The following is a 20,969-nucleotide window of genomic DNA, read 5'->3' on the forward strand; positions in this document are numbered from 1 at the left end:
AGAAAAATGGTTTAATTCATGACAACGGTACCCATTTCATCTCTACATAGTTGAAATTAAGTGATACAATAATATCATATCAACTAATTAAGTGATACAATAATATTATCATATCAACTCCGACTTGAGAATCACCCATAAAAGAAGCAAACAAATAGAAGTCTCCAACAATTAATTCTTTTGATAACTTGCTGGGCATTAGGTACCTCTTTTACACATTCAGAACCACAGTGTGATATTTCTGGGAACTGTCAGTAGTTTCACAAGTGATGCTGCTTCAGTGGATGAATAAACATCACTAGATGCTATAAATGTTTGGACCATTTTATTTAGAAAAAATTCTTCAAAATAACAATTAGATTATATTTGAGATATCAGTCATAAACTGTGCATTCATTTGCATTAAATCACTTTCATAAATACACAAAGAGGGATTTTATGGCCGATTTTTCTTTCATAAACACACTAAATCCTCACAATCATGATTTAATTTTTGTTTAAAACTGTTCAATTTCCAAATGTCCAATTAATTGCCCTATGATGTGGTACATATCTTCAGGAAAATACTACACTGTCTTTTCTAAAGTCAGGCACCTCTTCATAGTCTCCTCAGTGTGAATCATCATAGTATCTCCCAAGCAAACCCCTGAATCCTGATGTGAGCCTATCCGCAGGTTTCCCTGCCACCAATATGAATATCAAACTGTACTGATATAAAATACATCCTTTTAGTGTCACAGAAGAGTTTCCTTGGTTGGGTGTGTTCTTGTTTTCTGGTTTGTCTATCTGTTTTGTCTGATGTTGTAACATTTCACAGGGAATTTATAATTCATGAATAGTAGAAGGAAAGATCAGCAAAGGCATGCACAAAGAACTCAAATATAATTGATTTGAAGCTGAAACTTACTGCATTTCTGCCCATCTTTCTTCCTCCCGTTCTTCTGTGATTTCTTTCTTTCTTCCCTTTGGATTTGTTTGTTTCTTTCAGATCTTATTTTGTTGTTGCTGTCACTGTTTTTATACAATGCCTTATATAGGTCATATTAGCTTAAAATTCATTATGTATTGGGGATGGTTTTGAACTCCTGATCTTCCTACCTTGGCCTTCTGAGTGGTTAGATTATAAGTATCCACCATCATTCCCAGCTTAACTCTTTTAAATGAAGTCATTTTGGAGGTCTGGTTAATTTATGGGGCCTCACTAGTGGATCAGTATTTATCCCTAGTATATGAATGGAGTTTGGGAGCCCACTCCACACAGAGGAATACTCTCTCAGCCTAGACACGTGGGGGAGGGTCTAGGCCCTGCTGCAAATGATATGACAGTCTTTAAAGATTCCCCATATAAGGCTTCACTCTCCTGGGGAGCAGAAAGGGGATGGGTTAGGGGGTCAGTTCAGTGGGGGACAGGGGAGGAGGGGAGGGAGATTGGGATTGATGTGTAAATCAAGTTTGATTCTAAATTAAATTTTAAAAAGAGAAATAAAGTTGTTTGAGGAAAAACTTAGCTTGGTTTTAGAATAAAAGTAATTTGTACAATATATAAGTATTTTTAGTTGTTTTCCAGTAAACTAGCCATTCAACCACTAGAAACGAGATGAGTGTTTGATTAATTGTTTTAGATGAAAGTGTGACTGATTAAAAACAAGTTGATGAAGCAGAGGTCCAAATCCCATGGCAGTATCAAAATCTGCACTAATTAGAAAAAAGGCAACTGGTTTTGTTCTTTTCTTGCAACTGTGCTCTTCTTTGTATGGGGGCCTGGTAACTACTAATGCCAATGGCTAAATATTGCTCCATATACTCTTGTGTGGGTTTTCTACTAGTTCCACTGTTTCCTTCTCTGGCTTAAAATTTTCTCAAGTCTTTAATTTCAACATTTTTCTATATTAGCAGACATTAGCCAATCCTTAATTGCTCCATTTCTTCAGCCACTTATATTAGCATTAGACAAGGTTCTTCCCTATGTTTCTTGTCTCCTTTTGCTTCATTAATCTAAAAAAAATTTGGTTTTTGTTTTTTTGGTTTTTCAAAACAGGATTTCTCTGTGTATGTTTGAAAACCTGTCCTGAAACTTGTTGTGTACCCCAGGCTGGCCTTGAAGTCACAGAGATCCACCTGCCTGCCTCTGGCTTCCAAATGTGCAAATGTGGGGAATCAAAGGTATGCACTACCAACACCAGGCCTGGCACTTCACTTTTTATTTTCCCAGTGGTACTGATAATACCCAGCACCTTATGACTGAGCTGTATGTCCCCAACCCACATCAAAATAATTGACCTGATTTTTGAATTTTTGCTTCTTATAGGACAGCATTTTTGAATCTATTACATATAAAATTTCAGAATGTGCCCCCAATCCTCTCTGCTGAGATTCATATTTGATCATCTGCCCAGCTCTGTTTTCACTTCCTAGTATAATCCTTTTCAAATTCAGCTTTTCATTTAGTTCTGTCACCATCATCCTTGGTGAAGGTCTTGCTTTATCAACATCTGTTAACTAATTTCCTCATTTCTACCTGCCTTTATGTACAAGAGACATCCCTATTGCTTACAAATAAAATGTAGCTACTTAATATGCTTTAAATTATATATCAATTCTACATCTTTAAGTTTATTTCCAAGTGCACTTGGTTCTCAGCTGCATTTTAGAAAGGCTATATTATTCAGATATCTTCTCGCTGCCATCCCTCAACAAACGTCATCTGAGATATTTTTGCCTACAACCAAAATTAATTATGTGAAAATTTCACTTAAGTACTCCATTTTTATTCAAGATCCTGCTAGTTACTCCTCATCGCATTTCCAGGCCAATTGGTTGGTACATTGTGTCTGTCTAAAACGCCTATCTAACTTCTGCTATACAATTTCCAGATGGGAGAGAAATGTATGAAACAGTGCATAATTTACCATAAAATGGGGTATATGGTAATTGGAGAAAAAATAAAAATTAACAAATTGTGTCTAAAAATAGTTTTAAACCAATTAAATATCAGTCTTCTCTTCAACAGCCTAGAAATACTTCTGAATTTCCAACATTCAGATTATAAACCAATTACATCTGAGATCAAGATAGTTTATTACATCACAATAAAAGTATGCCCAACATTTGTGATCAATTGTTTTCTTTGTTTATTGGAAAATAATTAGATTTAAGTTGATCTTTGAGTGGTAGAATAAATTTAAGCTCCTAGGTCTCTTTCTTTGGAGAACAGAAAGAAAGCATTAGTCAAACTCAATTCAAATGACTACTATAACTTACAGTATCATTACTGAATGCAAGTAACTGTTTATCCCTAGTTGTCAGCCCTGTAGTTATTCAGAAGGTCTACTATTTCAATCAAAGGACAGGGTGAAGCAAAGTTCTCTGTCCATTAAGTCCGTCTATGCTGCAAGTGCTCTGTCTTCACGATGACATGCAGATTTGTCATAGAAAGAAAAAAATCTTTAATTTATGAAGGTTGAATGAATAGAAATAGTTTATGAAATCACTCCTCATATTTAAATTTAGATTCCTTCATAAAGTCCAATCTGAAAGGACTCCTTAGCTTTTAACTATTTTTTATTGAGCATTAGGTGTTTTTTTCGTTTTCACTTGTGATTTTTATTGATTTTTTGAGAATTTCATACACTGTATTTTGATTATACTCAACCCTTTTCTAGTTCTTTCCAAATCCACCCCTTTCCATACCAACCCAACTCTATGTCTTCATTAAAAATAATAATACAAATAGCTGTATTGTTCATATGCTCTTAGGTGTATGAGTATCCCAGAGGAAGAAGATAATTTCAACAAAACATTGATTCCCAGAATTAACATGGCTGTTTCACGTATGAACTCACAGTGGTTATGACAGTATGCACCAAACCTGTTCATGGTCAATCTAGATAAAGTGACAACATAAGGGTAGATAGGCAAACAGTCCCACCTACAACTGAGGAGCCATTGGTGATTGACAGCTGCTAGGATAAGGGCAATTACTTTTCTTTATGTGTGTGCCTCCTAACGGATGTTCTACTTGTGGTTCTTAACACTTCATTGCTTTAAGAAAACGGAATATACTGTCATCAGTCATGACCTTTCAAGAAAAATGTGTCCTGGTACCATTTGTTCTACTACGAGTTGCAATATTTCGAGTACTTTTATGAGTTTGTAAGAATGTACCAGAGACATGGTGTTAGGTTGTCTTACTGATGTTATAGTCCTATGATAAAGATAACAAGGATACTTTTATTTTGAAACTGGGCTGAATCACTACCTGTTTTATATGTTTTCATCTAACCACTGCTAAAATTTGGAAATAAAGACAAAAGATGATTTTAGCTAAAATTTATTTAAGTTTGATGGTTTTAATGTCAGAATCGATCTCTCATCCTTCCATGGGTCTGCTAAATGGCACATTATCACTCATTTTTGCTTTTACTGGTAATAAAAAAGCAATGCCACCTATGTTTCTTTCTATTTGCATATTTAAACAAAACCTTATAGCAGGGCGGGATAGATGGCTCTACAGTTAACAGCACTTACTGCTTTTGCAGAATACCCAGGATTTGTTCCCAGAACCCTTATAGTGGTTAACAACCCTCTGAGACTCTAGTTCTAAGGATGTTATATCTTCTTATGGCCTGCATGCACACTATACACACATAATGCATTCACATGCATGTGGACAAAACACACAAACACATAGAAAATGAAATAAAAATGTTAAACTATATCATTTTTGGTCATGTTAATCCACTGTTGTCATGCATTACTTTTATATGACACTTCTGGTTTGAGGGTGTGGTAACTGTCCAAGTATGATATTGCATCCTTTAGTCAATAAGTGTCTGCTTTATCTTAATGTTTGAGATTTATTTTCTATGTGCATTTGGGTTTGGACTACATATATATCTGGGTGAGGATGTCAGATTCCGTGGAACTGGAGTTACAGACAGTTTTGAGCTGCCATGTGTGTGTAGTAAATTGAATCTGAGTCCTTTGGAGGAGCAACAAGTACTCTTAACTTCTGAGCAATTTCTCCAACCCTCAAGTGTCTGTGTTTTATGAACTAAGAAACATGTATTATGAGCTAAGAAGCATTATTATGAGCTAAGAAGCATTATTATGAGCTAAGAAACATGTATATGACCCTGATTTCTAGTATATTCATAATAATAATAATTTTATTTGATAGTAAGATGATTAGGAATAAATCATAAATCATACATATTAAGTAATAAGTTCTGAAGAAACATAGTATAATTTGATATTTAAAAGACCAAAGAGGTAGGCAAGGGAATTTGGAAGCAAAGCATCCAGTAAGGACTTGACTTAAGTTCTAACAGGCAATACTAAGGGAAATTAATTTAGAGCCCATTATTTACTTTGATGCTTATATTTCTATTATAGTTAGAGCCTAGCAGATGGTTCAGAAATTTCAGGAGACTATTATAAAACAACACAGTAAACACAAACAAAAAGTTTTCACAATCAGTAAGGAAATGATGGTCTTATTTTCAGCTATGTTTTTCAATCACCCATATGAAATAATTTACAAAATTGCTCTCTCAAGAGCAGATGCAGTCCCAGGAAATGAGTAGATAAGGGCATTGCAGGCAAAGCTGCAAGGCTCTTGATCTCTGTGCTCCTCAATATAGCAACCACCAAGTCTGTCAACACTGCCAGAGGATCAGAGAAAATCATCTGTCCTTGTTCCTATGTAGTAGAATATATTTCTAAAGAAAAAGCTATGGGTTAGTCTCTGTATTATTTCTGCTTTATTATGAAATAATAAGTGCTAATTCATTGATAAAGATTTATTTAGAGATTTGAAAAGCAAAAAGAAAAGAAAAATCTGAAGAGCAAGAATCAAACTCAATACCAATAATTTCTCCAAACGGTATGATAACACCAACAAAGGTATGATCATTCTGTTCAACACTGGAAATACTGTTCTAAGAATTGAAATAAATATATGTGAAATATTCACAAATTCTGATCTCAAGAATAAACAATTTTAATAAGAAAATGGACATTAATACTTAAATAAGACTACGAAAGAATTTAAGACATACTACAACAGGTACTCTGAGTTTCCAAATTTGTAAAAACAAATGTCTAAGGTTATGGCAATGGGAAAATACTATATACTGAATAATTCCCATTGTTGCATAGCTATTCATGGTATAAATATTAATTTGTCAAAAAATTAAGTTCTGTATACTAGATTTGGCAATACCATTTCAATGTGAAATAGAATCAGGCCAGGCCTCTAGAAGATATGATCTATCAGTTTATACTGCTGGGGCAGGAAAGTATTCAGCCATCATTCCAAGCTGTAAACTCTTTTAATAACAATAGTGACTGGCCTAGGAAGATATGTCTGCTGATGCTTTAGTGGCATGAATGTTTTGGAAGTAATCAAATACTTTCTGATTGGATTTAAAATCTACCCCATGCCTGGTACTGGTAACTGGGTCAAAACACTATTAATGACTACTTCATAGGTCCTAGGCAAGAGCCAATACAATTATTCTGCAAAAATGAGCATAGTATTAAACTGATCCTCAAATTATTCTAGTTAACCCATAGATTAATGCATCATTCAATGCTCATCAGAAAAGTGCCTGTGCGTAACCGATAATGAATAATACAAAGACCCACAACTGGCTAACATTCAGAGAATAAGAGATGGTGGAGCTCTAAAGAGATATCCACAAGCCTCAAGCTTCAGGAAATACCATCAGAAGAAGAGGCAGAAAGATTGTAAGAGGTATAAATAGTAGATGTGTACAGTGAGACAGAATTTGCTGCACATAAGATAAGACATTGTATACATGAATCATAGTAAGTGGAACTGCACAAACATAATCTACATAAGATCAAGCAAGACCAATCCCTGCATGGATAGTGAAGGGACTCATGGTTTCCCGCATACAGCTTTTGAAGTTATTGGCAACGATGACTGCAGAGGGAAAGAGAACAGGTTTTCATCGGGGATGTGGTCCCTGGGACTACACCTATTTACTAAAAGGACTAAGTAAGTTATTAAGAGAAAGAGGATTATGAAGCCTTGAGAAAAAAAGTGGTGGAGATTATGGGGAACATTTGAATAGGTGCATGGTGGTTTCAATGAGACGTTCTCTGTGGTATTGAACATATGGATACTTTCTTCCTGGTTTGTGTGGCTGTTTGGAGAGGCTTACAAAGTGTGTCCTTGATAGAGCAAGCACGTTACTGGAGTCAGGCTTTGAGAGTTTAAAGGTTCATTCACATTATCTCTAGAACCCTCCTGTTTTGTATTCGTGGTTCTAGGTTCAAGCTCTCAACCACCATGTCTTTACTCCACCATCATAGACCTGAATCTTCTGGAACCATAAGCCCAATAAATTCCTCTATAAATTGGGTTTATGGGGAATAGCAGAGTAATGTATTGGGGTTTCAAAGACGATAGGAATGGGTGCTGTGGAAGTCTGAATAAGAATGGTCTCATAGATTTGAATGATGGTCACCAAAGAGTGGCACTATTAGGAGGTATAGTCTTGTTGGAGTGGGTGTGGCCTAGTTGGAGGAAGAGCATTACTGGGGAATAAGTTTGGAGGTCTCAAAAGCCCAAGCCAGGCCCAGAGTCCTTCTCTTGTCCTGCTGCCTTCAGGTCTGGATGTGGAACCCTCTGCTGCTATATCTGCCTGCATACCACCCTACTTCCTGCGAATAGGATAATGGACTAAAACTCTGAAATTATAAGCAAGCTTCAACTAAGTGTTTTCCTTTATAAAAGAGTTGTTGTGGTCATGATGTCTCTTCATAGCAATAGAATACTAAGACAGATGCCAAGCCTACTATATATAAAAGCAGAACTTTTTGGACCAACAACAACACAACCACAGAAGCATCAAACCTCCTGGGGTTGGCTTGGGAAACACTGGAAGAATGAGATACAAAGGTTGTTTCCCCACAATCCTCTTACACTTCATGAATCTCGACCTTCTTGGGAGATGATCCCTAAGGCTTAGATAGGATGAGTTGTTGTACAATTATGCTTATCAATGAACACCCAAGAGTCATTTGTTCACATCAGGTTGACCAGTGATAAGTCCCAGAATTTATTACTGCCTCCTTACAATGAGCTGCTTCTTCAACCAAGGCCACAAGCAGTGATAACGTGTTGATGTTGCAAAGCACTAGAGGTCTGATAGTCAATTGAATTTAGAAGGGAAAGAAAAGTAAAAGTTAAGATACCATTACACCTGATTTCAAGGTATATTTCAAAGCCATCGTAACAAAATGAAGTACAAGGGAGCAAAAATATGTTGATAAATGGAACAGAATAAAATAGACAGAAAGCCATGTAGCTAGAGCTACCTGATTTTTAAAAAAAGTTCAAAACACTCACTCACTAGAAAATACACTCTCTTCAACAAATGGTGTTGGGAAAGTAAGGTGCTTACATAGGGAGAATGAAACTAGGTCCAAATCTCTCACCCTGCACAAATGTAATGTGTATTTTAACAAAAGATTTTGAAATTAGAAATTATTCATTTCACAGGTTAGAAGCTTACAAGGATAAAGGGTTACCATTTCTATAAAGTTTGTGAGGAGTTTTTTCATCTACAGCAGTAATTTTAAAAGGTATTATTTCATACTTGAGTTTCTTTTAGATTTTCACCCACTAGCAATTGCAGAGCAGGAAGGGGGTGTATCAAGGAAGAAAATGATTCTAGAAGGAACATATGTTTCCAGGTCTTTAACAAACATCGAGGGTGTGTGGGCAGAGTAACATTTGCCATCACGTATCTGAGGAGTTTCTTTAATTGTGAGGCAATTCACACAAACAGTAGGGCATATTTTAAGCAGAAATGGTACAATGAGAAAATTTGAGTCAACAACAAATGAATCAAATGAATTCCCACTCAAATTCACTTAAATCCCTAAAAAATTATATATGTTAAATTTTTGTATTTAGATATAAGTAAAAAGAATCTTTATCTGCTTTCCTTTGTCCTTCCCCTCATAATTCAGTTCAATTTTAAACATTTTTTTCTGCTTCAAAAGAAACATAAGCACAATAGGATGCTGTCAAAAGATGACTGAGTCCCAAGGCCAGAGGTAAAGAGATAAATTTAAGAATCACTATGAATGTAGAAAATTCTGCAAGAACGTTTGTAATTTGTATGTTTAATATTGTATTGAAAAGTCAGGTGGTGGTGGCGCACGCCTTTAATCCCAGCACACGGGAGGCAGAGGCAGGCTGATCTCTGTGAGTTCGAGGCCTGGCTGGACTGATAGCCTCGAAAACAATACAGAGAAACCCTGTCTCAAAAAACCAAATATATATATATATATATATATATATATATATATATATATATATATTGTATTGAAAAAACTTGGTTTCAAGATTCATGTAACTTTTAAGTGGAAGTCTGCAGGCTTGATTCTTCCAACAGAGAAAAAGCTAACAAAAGCAGAAATCTTTGTAAGAAAAAAGAAAAAATTATCTAACCTTTGTGGAGAAACCTTGGAAAAGGATGTAGTCAAGAATTACTTGGTCATATGTAGGTGTCAAAATTAGTAATTCTTTGGTATAATAATTTTGTTATTTTGTTCTTAGCTGTTACTAATTCAAAAAGCACTGTTTGTTTAGAAACCCATCTGGTATCATGTAATGACAGTAAAGATTAAAAATGACTCTCAATATATAGAATATGTGAATGGGAATTGAATAATCTCATAACTGTTGGCAATTTAAAACTGATAAAAATGGTTTAATTTGAATTCCGACCCATCCACCCCATGTTTTTTTTTTCCTTCCTCATCCTTAATCTAAGCATGGCTTCAGAGAGGATTTGTGTTTTTTACTTAATTTCTTCTGTACCATTAATCTCTACAAATGCTTAAAATTCCTTGTACCCATTCTCTCCTCTTTTCACATTCTCCTTGTAACTCCTTAGCCAAATCTCAGGGTCTCCAATCCAAAGTCCCTCTTCTCCTTCTCATTCTGTATAGCATGTCATGTGACCCTTAGAATACCACTTTAAGTGTCATGGAAGACATTGGGCAATATGAAAGAGGAATCTAGGGGATAAAATTGCTTCCTTAACCAATGGTTTTTCTTTGTTTGTTGTTGCTAAGACATTTAATTACTGATCAATCAAAAATAGCAACTACTCATAACGGGGATTATTTATTTTTCACATGAGATTATAATACATGTGAGTCTACATAAGATCCCACAGATTATAGAGGAAATTTATTATTTGATGCATTAAAGTCAGCATTCAACATTTGTCCCTGGTAAGACCTGGGGGGATCTTCTGTAATTGAACCAAGAAATTATCTCTGGACTTGAAGATGTGCCCTATCTTTTCTTTGATGTGTATAATATGTTGTAATATAAATATATATGTTTCTATATAGTAATATATGTTGTTGCATATATATTGCAATCTATGTTGATATATATACACATATATGGTACATTATTTTAAAATAAATTTCTCCAATTCCTGGAATGTAGCAGAGTCAGAATATATTTCTGCTTTTCACTATAATCACATGCCTACTCAACATAATGACTTTGCTTTAATAAAGGCACCATGTCCCAATCTTAGTCTGCAGGTTTCTTGAAGAGTTTATTGTTTTATAGAACTTCAATATCCTGATATGTGAAATAAAAGATATTAATAGAACAACAAGGACATTGTTTAGATTTTAAAAACTTAACCAATAAAATTTGGTGAATTTAAACATATAAAAAGTGTGAAGGAAATCTAGATCCTAGTCTGGATGTTTCTTTGAACCTCACGAAGTAAGTCAAGCAACTGCATGGGACAGTCTTCAATTATTTAGGATCTCTGGGTTACCTAGTGTTTAGTCCTGGTGTGAGGGTTCAACTGATATTCCTGACCTATAATTTCCATGGGATGATTCATGCTGCTTTTCTAGGTAGACTGAAGATTGTTGTCCTTACTATTGTTTCTTAAGGGACAACTGAGTCATATCACTTATTACTACATATTTTTAATTCCTACAAATTTATATATCAGGATTTAAAAGAAAATGGGGTCATTTTAGATTGACAGGAATCTTCATGTTTAAAAGTACAGAGATTTGCCAGGCAGTTTTGTCACATACCTTTAGTCCCAGCACTAGGGAGGCAGAAGCAGGTGGATCTCTGTGAGTTTGAGACCAACCTCGTCTACAACTCAAGTACAAGGACAGTATAGGATATTATAAAAAGAAACACTGTCTTGAAAACACAAAAACAAAAAATCTTCATTAAAACGTGTCTTCATTAAAAGTATACAGACCTCAAATAAGTTACAAGATCTCTTCCGTATTAATACAGTATCAAGCACATTAGATGCTTAGGAAAATATTATCAGAGATAATGCCATTAGCAAATTGTTATCACACTGCACTGTACAGCATAGTTTGGAAGAAAATTATTTCTAGGATCAAAATTAAAGTCCTGCAACTTAGTATCCAAAGATTCTAGAATTTTCTGAAATATAACTTGACACTATTTTTCTATAACAAGTTAGTGGTTGTTGTGGTAAAAGAGCATTCATAAAACAAAATTTACAATTACATTTTAAAAATTGTATATGATGTTTTCCTGCCTGTACATCTGTTCACCATGTGCACGAAGTTTTGTTCCCTAACAAATATATCAGATTTGTTCAGATATCTTTCTCCTTTTTAATCATTCCCGAGTTCCAGATCTTAGAACAGTACTTCCCACAGTAAAGGTGTGTCTTGCCAGCATACTTACTCTAATATATATAATCTTTCAATTTCATATTTATAGGTTAACCTAATATAGATAATCCATAGGCATGCCTAGATGTGTATCTTTCAGGTAACTAGAGATATTGTCAAGTTGCCAATATTAGCTAATATAACAGATATTATTATATATTTACATGAGTCTATCATTAGGCTAAATTTCAATGACCAAGGCCATAAGAAACAAGTTGCTACGTAATCATATTAATCACTATGAAATTCTTTGTTTGAATAGTTCAGTTCAATATACTGATGCCAAGATTTATTGCATATCTAGCAAAGTTTTATTTCAAGTTAATAATACTTTTTCATCCTTTTCATCTGACTAGACATTGTGTTTAATATAAGTAAATAAATCAAATAATTAAAGCCCAAGTTAGAAAAGTGATCACATCAGATAAAAACTAATAAGGTATTAATAAAGCGCATGGGCATTCAGAAAAAGAGAATTGTCTGCTGGCTTATGGGACTGAGGGAAACTGCACAAACCATGTTTAGCCAGTAGGATTTTGATACTAAAGATAGGGAACTAAACAGAGGATTATAGAAAGAAAAAAATAGATTAAGGAAGAACAATTAGGAGTAAGTTCAGACATTATGTCTTCACCATCTTTGCAGACAGAAGATGTCCCAAGCAAACTCCATTTTATCTCTGAAGACTTGTTCTGTTGGGACTGTTAATGAATATGAGTATGAAACGCAGTTGTTAATGGAGACTCAGACTAAATTAGGTAAGTTTGCTTTGAGACATTGTTTAATTTTCATCCCCCAAACATTTCAAGAAAAGGGGGAAAGGTCAATTTAGGACCATTAAAGCCAAAAAGTAACTGAATTTTCAGATGAAGCTTTTTGTATGCTCTTTCCTTTTCCTTCCCTAGATAAAGGAGTTAGTTGTTGCTCTCTAAACTCAGCACATTTCACACAAGTTAAAGTGTGAAGACTAGGAGTGAATGGTAACTCCTCATTCAAGCCCATGCTTCTTGAATATACTGCTTCCACAGACGTTTGAAGCTACAGCAATGCTGCATGAAGGATGTGGGCTTGAGTTTCCCAGCTGAATGCTGTTAACAAACTCATCCAAAAATATCAAACATCACATTATTCTAACTACCCATTAGATTACTCTACTGTATTGCCCTGGCCCTGAACCATTTAAATCTAAAGAAGTCATTACTCTGATGTACATTGTGACATAAACTTCTCTAATGCTCAATGTACATCCAACATAAGTTTTAATATTACCTCAAGATGTTTCTACAAAGGGAAGGGCTTATAAACAAAAACTTCATAATGGAGGACACCCCTGACATGCCAGTGCAGATGCAACAGCAGCTGGCATGCCAGGGTGCATGCGACATCACCAGCTGACATGCCCATGCATATGGGAGAATCTCAGTGTTCTACCGCTAGATGAAAAACTAAAGGCAACTAAACGCTGCTGAAAGGGGAAAATTGGCCTTCTCCATGGACAAACCCTTTAAAAAACATTAAAAAATACACATATAACTGATAGTAAAGGGACTCAGGTAAACACACACACATACACATATGTAGATATAGATATGAAATAGTAATAACTAAAGAAGACATGACGAATTTGAGAGGGAGTTGAGGGATAAGGGAAGAGTTGGAGGAGGAAGAGAGAAGGGTACAAATTATGTGAATGCAGTATACATATAGTAAATTCTCAAAAGAAATTAAGGTAAAAAATAAAATTTAATGAAGATTTTAGAGTACTTGAGTAATATATAGACAAGCATAAATCTATAATGTAATAGATTATAAATCATCATCCCTCTATGTTAAGAATTTGTAAAATCTTGATTTTACCAAAACGTTGTAAACAAGCAGCACATTTAATAAAAACAGATTCAAAAAGTATTCTAAACTCTTCATTTTTCAATAATATCTAATACATAATAATAATACAAGAAACATAATGAAGGATAGGGAAGTCTCAGTAATACAAGGCCAATATGAGCCTAAGCAACTGAGTTTGGACCCTCAGCACCCACCTATGAGCAGGGTACCACAACACAAGTCTATAACCCAAAATGTCAATTTAGGAGAAAGACAGGTTTGGTAGATCCTTGAAGCTCATTGGACAGTAACTTATAACAGCATCATTGAGGTCCATGTTCAGTGAGAGGTTTTGTTTAAAAAAAATAAGACGCAGAATGATTGAGGCAGAAAAAACATCAACCTCTGTCTTACATATACATGTTTGCATGGATATCTACACACACCATTACCAACATGTACATGTGGCATACTACATATATCCAAAAAGAAAGAAAATGACCCTAAATCATGATCAAAGTGGTTTAATATAATACCAAGCACTTTAATAAACTGAGATGTGTCTAAACACCATCTAAAAATATTCTCAATAAAAAATTCAAACTAATTCCTCTGTCAACTTTGAGAGAAAAAAATTATTTGTATACTCCTTTCTTAATAGTTATAACAATTTTTCCTGCTGTTCAACAGATACCCATGTTGGGTCCTCCATTTGAAATATCTGTTGTCAACTCTCTAGCTTCACCAATCCAATGAAATCTCTCCCTTTTAAAGTCAAGTTCAAGGCCACCTTCCTCCTTCAGTTCTCTGAACCTACCAGTATAAAGTAATTATTGTCTAGTTTACCAGCAGTTTGAAGTAATCACTCTGCCTTGTTTACTAGAAAATCATATTCATTATATAAGGCTATCTGAAATTAAGTTTGAAATACATGAAAGTAAGGATGTAATTGCTTTATCCCCAGCCCCATATGCTAACTAGATTGTAAAACCCTTAACATCTCACTTCACATCTAGCTAGGCCTCAAATACATTTTTGATACCTTTGTACTTGGGTTTTGCAGTAGCAACTCAATACTTACATGTTCTGTAAATTTGAATACGTCTTTACTTAACTAGCACTCATGACAATTATGAAAAAGAGGATTTAGATGAAAAAACCACTATAATTATAGCACTATTTATAGCTCAGTATACTCATCTTTAATAGTAAACCTTTATGGAAAGTGTTTATGGTAGTCTGAATAAAGTTGACCCCCATGACCTCATAGGGAGTGGCACTATTAGGAGGTGTGTGTCCTTGTTGGAGGAAGTGTGTCACTGTGGGGCCAGGCTTTGAGGTTTCTTACGATTAGAATACTGTCCAGTGTCTCGACTTCTTGTTGCCTACAAGATGTAGGACTCCAGCACCACATCTGCCTTCATGCCACCATGCTTCCTGCCATGATGATAATGGACTGAACCTCTGAAACTGTAAGCTGCCACCTCAATTGATGTTTTCTTTTGTAAGTGTTGCTGTGGTTATGGTGTCTCTTTGCCACAATAAAATAACTCAACTAAGACAGTGTTTCACAATGAACAGCAGTTATTTGTAAGACATTCATTTATAGAACTGATGGATTCCGGTTCTAAGTGACTCTACTATAGATTGAGTAAATGATTCCAAAGTCTTTAAAACATTCAGAGGTCTTTTCCACAAAGCCATAAAAGAGAAATTCAGAAAAAATCCAGTCACATCTTAGTTTATAATGTATGAGTTTATATTTCATGCAAGAAATATATTTAAATCATGGAAGTATTCAAATTATTTGGTTAAACCCTACAATTTAAAATACATTCTCTTCTGCATTATGACAACAGTATGGGGAAATGGGAAAGCAGCTCATAAAAAGAGGGAGAATCCTATAAAATACAAAGTATTCATTATTGCATCCACCTGTGTATATTGGAATATACTTCAATAACAAATTAATAATTATAGAAAATTAGGCTTTACACAATTTAATTCAACACAAATAATTAAAATATGCCATTTTACAAAAACAGAAGTAACTGGGGACCATCATATTAAGTGAAAAGAAACAATCCTATTTTGTCAGTAAAACAGGTTTCATATATTCTCTCTCATATGTAGAATCTAAATTTAAACATGCATACATGCATGGACACACACACACACACACAGAAAGGAGACAATGTTGAAAGAAGGCAGCCAATGAGACAGGAAGGGAGATAATACATGATGAATATGATCAAAATAGAATATATATATACATATATATGTGAAAAATGTCAAAACAAAACATTTCAGAAAGCTAATATATCCCAATAATTTGTCTCACAAAATTCCATGTAAATTGTGGATTACTAGGCTTGAGCCTCAAACCACATGTGAGCTTTCTCCCTGGCAAATGTCTCTTCTGAACAAACTAAGGATGTCTGAGTAATTACTAATTTCTGCAGAAAATTCTACAGGTTATTACATTGTACTTATCTACAGAATTGTGTTTTATATACTATTATTACTGTTGATGTTAAGATAATAAATTTCAAAAGCTACAGATGACAGGGCAGCCTTCCTTAGGCCTCTCTGAACATGAACTTGTCTATATTAAATACATTGCTAACATTCATAGTTCGATGATACTGATAATTAGTAGCACTCACAGTTGCTGATACTCATTCAAGGCTATGAAAACATATTACCAATATGCTGTATTTTACATAAATATAGACTATTTGGAATAGCAAAACTGAATTCCATCAAGTAATTTTAAACAATAATAAAAACTGAATAAAGTAAATTAATGCAGTCCATAACACCTGCTGGTAGTTTACATGTTGGAAACATAAAGCCACCATTCTAAGCAATTCAGAAATACAAATTTTAATGCTATATAAAAGACATGTATATTTGAGTTAAAAGGGCTTATGGTTTTAGCTATTTATGCTATTTTGTAGATAATATTGAATCTCTGGTTGTTAAAATTGTTCTGATTTTTTAATTATTTATAAATGTGGAACTTTGATCTAGCTTTAGTAAGACATGTTTGCTAATCCCAGCTTCTCCAAAGGCTGGAGCAGAAAAAACAATTTCAAGTCCTACCTAAACTACATGAATGTTGTGTCCAAGGAAAGTCAGGTAACTGAGGATGTGTCTCAAAATGTAAGAAAAAATAAAAACTAAAAGTGATTCTCAGGACAGCTCAGTGGTAGAGTACTTGTTCAGTATGCTAAAGGCTATAGATTCAATCCCTAGTACTGTAAATCAGCAAAAATATAGCAAGTTATATTCATGATGAATTTTCATATGCTCTCCATAATGTTTCCCCTGTTTTTTACGTTTACAGTTGTTAGAAATAATGGACCAATATCAGTATGTTACTGTTACTGAATCTATACTTTATTCAGACATTATTTTCCTAAGGTTCTTCTGTTGAGGAATTATCTTGGGGTATCACATTATTATCGGTTGCCAAGTCTCCTTAGCCTGGCCGTAACAGCTTCCCAGACTACTCTTTTTCTGGTGACCTTGACAGTTTGGATGTGTGTAATTCAGGCAGCTTGGGGCAGCATCGTTCAGGATTCTCAAGGTGTTCCTTTAAAGGAGTTACTACCGACAACCTGCAATTAAGGAGCAGGAATTACAGTCCACTTCCTTGAGGGTAAAATGCTTGCATTAAATCACTGGTAATTTTCCTCTGTATTTATTGATCCAATTATTTATTTATATCAGTAAGGACAGACCTGTTTTATACATTGAGTTATTATTTACTACTAATTTATTTATTTAATTGTTCAATGTATTCCATCCTTGGCTCCTGAAAGCTTTTTAAATTGTCTTTCCTAGTTCCTCTCAAGTGTACCTAGTCATCTGTGGCTTTTTTAATTGTGTAATTATTTCCTTAGGTTAGCATCACAAGAAGAGGTTACATGTGATAGAAAAGTTTCTTCAAATATCATTTACTAAAATTAATTCATAAGGCATTCCAGAACAGACCCACCAAGCAATGATCACAAATGTGATCTGATTTTGGGCAGAATCTGTCATCCTTAGTTATAGCTATTCAAGCTTCTACTGCGCTCTAAACTCCCTGACTATATCATCCTTAGTAATAGTTATTCAAGCCTCTACTGTGCTCTCTCCACTTTGTTTCCCTTTCCATTTCATAAATCTGTGTTCTTATAGCGCTCCTCTATACCACTCAAAATGAAGAAAAACTCGCCGGGCGGTGGTGGCGCACGCCTTTAATCCCAGCACTCGGGAGGCAGAGGCAGGCGGATCTTTGTGAGTTCAAGGCCGGGCTGGACCGATAGCCTCTGAAACAATACAGAGAAACCCTGTCTCGTAAAAACCAAAAAAAAAAATGGAGAAAAACTCACTTGGCATTTCTATGGAAAATCATGACCAAGATAAAGATGTCCACTCTCTCCATCCCAACTTAGCTGGAGAAAGAAGACAAGAGAAGGAGATCAAGGAGAAATGAGTAGGAAAGGAAGAAAATTAATCCTTGCTTATGAGACTATACATAAAAGGCCCTAATGGTTCCACCAGGAGTCTTGTAAAACTAATGAATACATTCAGCAAAGTAGCAGTATACAAAAGTAACACACTGAGAAAGTGATAGCCTTTCTATATACCGCTTCCAGACATATTGAGAAGGTATAACACCTTTAACAAATAGGGATGGGAAAACTTGGCATCTGACAATGCTAGAATGACTTTGTTGGAACCAATATATCCATAATTACATTGACAAAGAAGCTAAAATTATACAATGGAAAAAAAGAAAGCATCTTCAACAAATGGTGCTGGCATAACTGGATGCTGGTGTGTAGAAGACTGAAGACAGTTCCATGTCTATCACCATACACAAAACTTAAGTCCAAATGGATCAAAGACCTCAACCATAAATCCAGCAATAATGAAACTCTTAGAAGAGAAAGTGGCAGATACCCTTGAACGAATTGGTACAGGAGACTGCTTCATGAACATAACACCAGTAGCACAGACACTGAGATCGACAATTAATAAATGGGCCCTCCTGAACCTGAGAAGCTTCTGTAAGGCAAAGGAAACAGTCAACAAGACAAAAAGACAGCCCAGAGAATGGGAAAAGATATTCATTAACTAGACATCTGACAAAGAGCTGATCTCCAAAATTTACAAAGAACTCAAGAAGCAAGTCTCCAAAACACCAAAAGATCCAATTACAAAGTGGGCTACAGAACTAAATACAGAATTCTCAACAGAGGAGTCTGAAATAACTAATAGACACTTAAGAAAGTGCTCAACATCCTTACATTGAATTTCATTAGAGTCATTTTGGTAGATACACACTGCTACATACTTTGAGATGTGTAGTACACATCAAATATGGAATCTGATACTAGCTAGGTTCCTGATTCAGGTGTGTCACAAAACTGAGACCTTAGTCCAACCACATATTCCCAAAACTTCCTCTGCTAGTTATACTCTGTCTGTCCCCCTGTACACACAACCATCATTAAAGGCAGGCTTGACTCATGTGATGGCTGTGTTCCCAAATGAGGCTTGAGAGATTGATTGAATAATGAGAACTCTGACTTCATCAGTGAATTAATCAACTGATACATGCATAATTTGATGTCATTTTTGGAAATCTTACAGAGGTGAGGTCTAGTTTACAGAGTGGGTCACTGAGACACCTCCTTGTGGGCTGTACCTTGTTATGCTTACTACACCCCCATCTGTCTGCCTGCATTCTGGCTGCCATGAGGTCAGCTACTTTAGCCTTACATTCTCACACACGATATTCTTTCTCATCTCAGGTTCAAAGCCTTGGATCTAACAAAACCTCTGAAGTTGTGAACAAAAAAAGCAATCCCTCCCTTTAACTTGTTTGTCTCTGGTAATTGGCACAGCAACAATACATCTAAGATGCCTACCTAAACATTTTTAGGTTACGTTATTCCAAAATGTCATAGTAGATAACCTTTGCATTTGCATGCATTCTCTAATGGCAGAGGCTCATTATAAATCTTTTATTCAAATAGACCAATTAAAGACAAATGTGGGTTGATGTTAGAACATGGTCCAAGAACGGAGTCATGCGAATGGAATTCTGAGTGCTTGTGAAAAAACTCCAAGGAAACCAGAGTCTTGTAACCTCAGTTCCTTTAAATGTTCTTGCAATGTGCTTTTGTCTCACTTCCAGGTGTAGTAGATATTATTGTATGCTTCATTCAGATGACTCTTCTTAACCCTTAGAGTATTAACTGTTGATGCTTTGGAAGAAGCTGGCTATTACATGAGACTTTAGTCTGCCTCATATCTAGGCTCTTTTCTCCCAGATTCCACCACCTCAAGAGCAGTAAACAGGTGGAAGCTACAATTTCAAGTCTTGCTATAAAGAAATGAGTGTTGAACCCTTGAAAAATAGTCAGACATTTTGCCAGGACAGCACTACAAATTTAAGTTCTTAATCCCCATCCCCATGTGTTATATTTGACTGTATCTATTCACCTTCGCTGGATGCTACCAAACTGGTAAATCAGCTTTAGTTTCAAAAAAAAAGTCAAGGAAGCTTAATAAGATTCAAAGTTGAAGGGTCATCTGTACACTGTCCCCACTGATCATTTCATCATTTATTTTCACTTCCTTATGTTGTGAACGTCTTTTTCCTACATTAGATTTATGATATAAATATAAGTACTAAAACAATGGCCAATACCTCAGTATGAATATACTTCAAGATAAATACCATTAATATACAGTTTAGTCTTCATTAAAATCCAGTCTGAAGCTCCACAGCCTTAGAATGGCTAGTTTGAATTGACAGAAGTTACTTGAAATGTACAGACTTTGGGTCTGGTTAATTTCTATGTGTGATTTTTTACGTATTTGCAAGCTCTTTATAATAACATTTTAATTTTATAAAGAAAGTAAAAATATAGTTTATGTTAGATTCACTTCTGTGTTATGGAGTAAACCTTAAGAGTAAAGAGTATAATGCATTTGGAAATGTCAGTGTGTACCATTTACTATTCTTACTTCAGAATTTTTCCAGAAATCTGTATTGAGTAGGATCAAAACAAATAGGCAGTTGCATGCATGCTTCCCTGCTTCATGGGATTGATGGGAGTATACATATACATGTCTGTTAGGATTATAATATGATCTAGATCTCTTTGTGAGGCTTCACTTCTCAAACCTTCATATGTGATTATTAGGATTAAAATGTCAAATGTAACCTATAGGCTCATGTGCTTGAAAATTTGGTTCCCAGTTGGTAGCACTTTGGAGGAAGACTTTAGACTTTTTAGGAGATGGAATCTTGTTGAAGGAAGTGTATCTTTGGGGTTTAACAGAAAAACTCTACTTCCGGTCCACTAATTATTTCCTGACTATGAATG

General features: G+C 35.1%; 1 protein-coding gene across 1 annotated transcript in view; it reads right to left on the minus strand.

The window, feature by feature from the left end:
- Window positions 1-20,969, minus strand: part of Hcn1 (hyperpolarization activated cyclic nucleotide gated potassium channel 1) — a 374,350-nt gene that overhangs the window by 334,410 nt on the left and 18,971 nt on the right. The gene's annotated exons all lie outside the window — the stretch shown is intronic.

Source organism: Mesocricetus auratus, unplaced genomic scaffold, assembly GCF_017639785.1.
Source record: "Mesocricetus auratus isolate SY011 unplaced genomic scaffold, BCM_Maur_2.0 Super-Scaffold_100020, whole genome shotgun sequence".
Classification (NCBI taxonomy): Eukaryota; Metazoa; Chordata; class Mammalia; order Rodentia; family Cricetidae; genus Mesocricetus; species Mesocricetus auratus.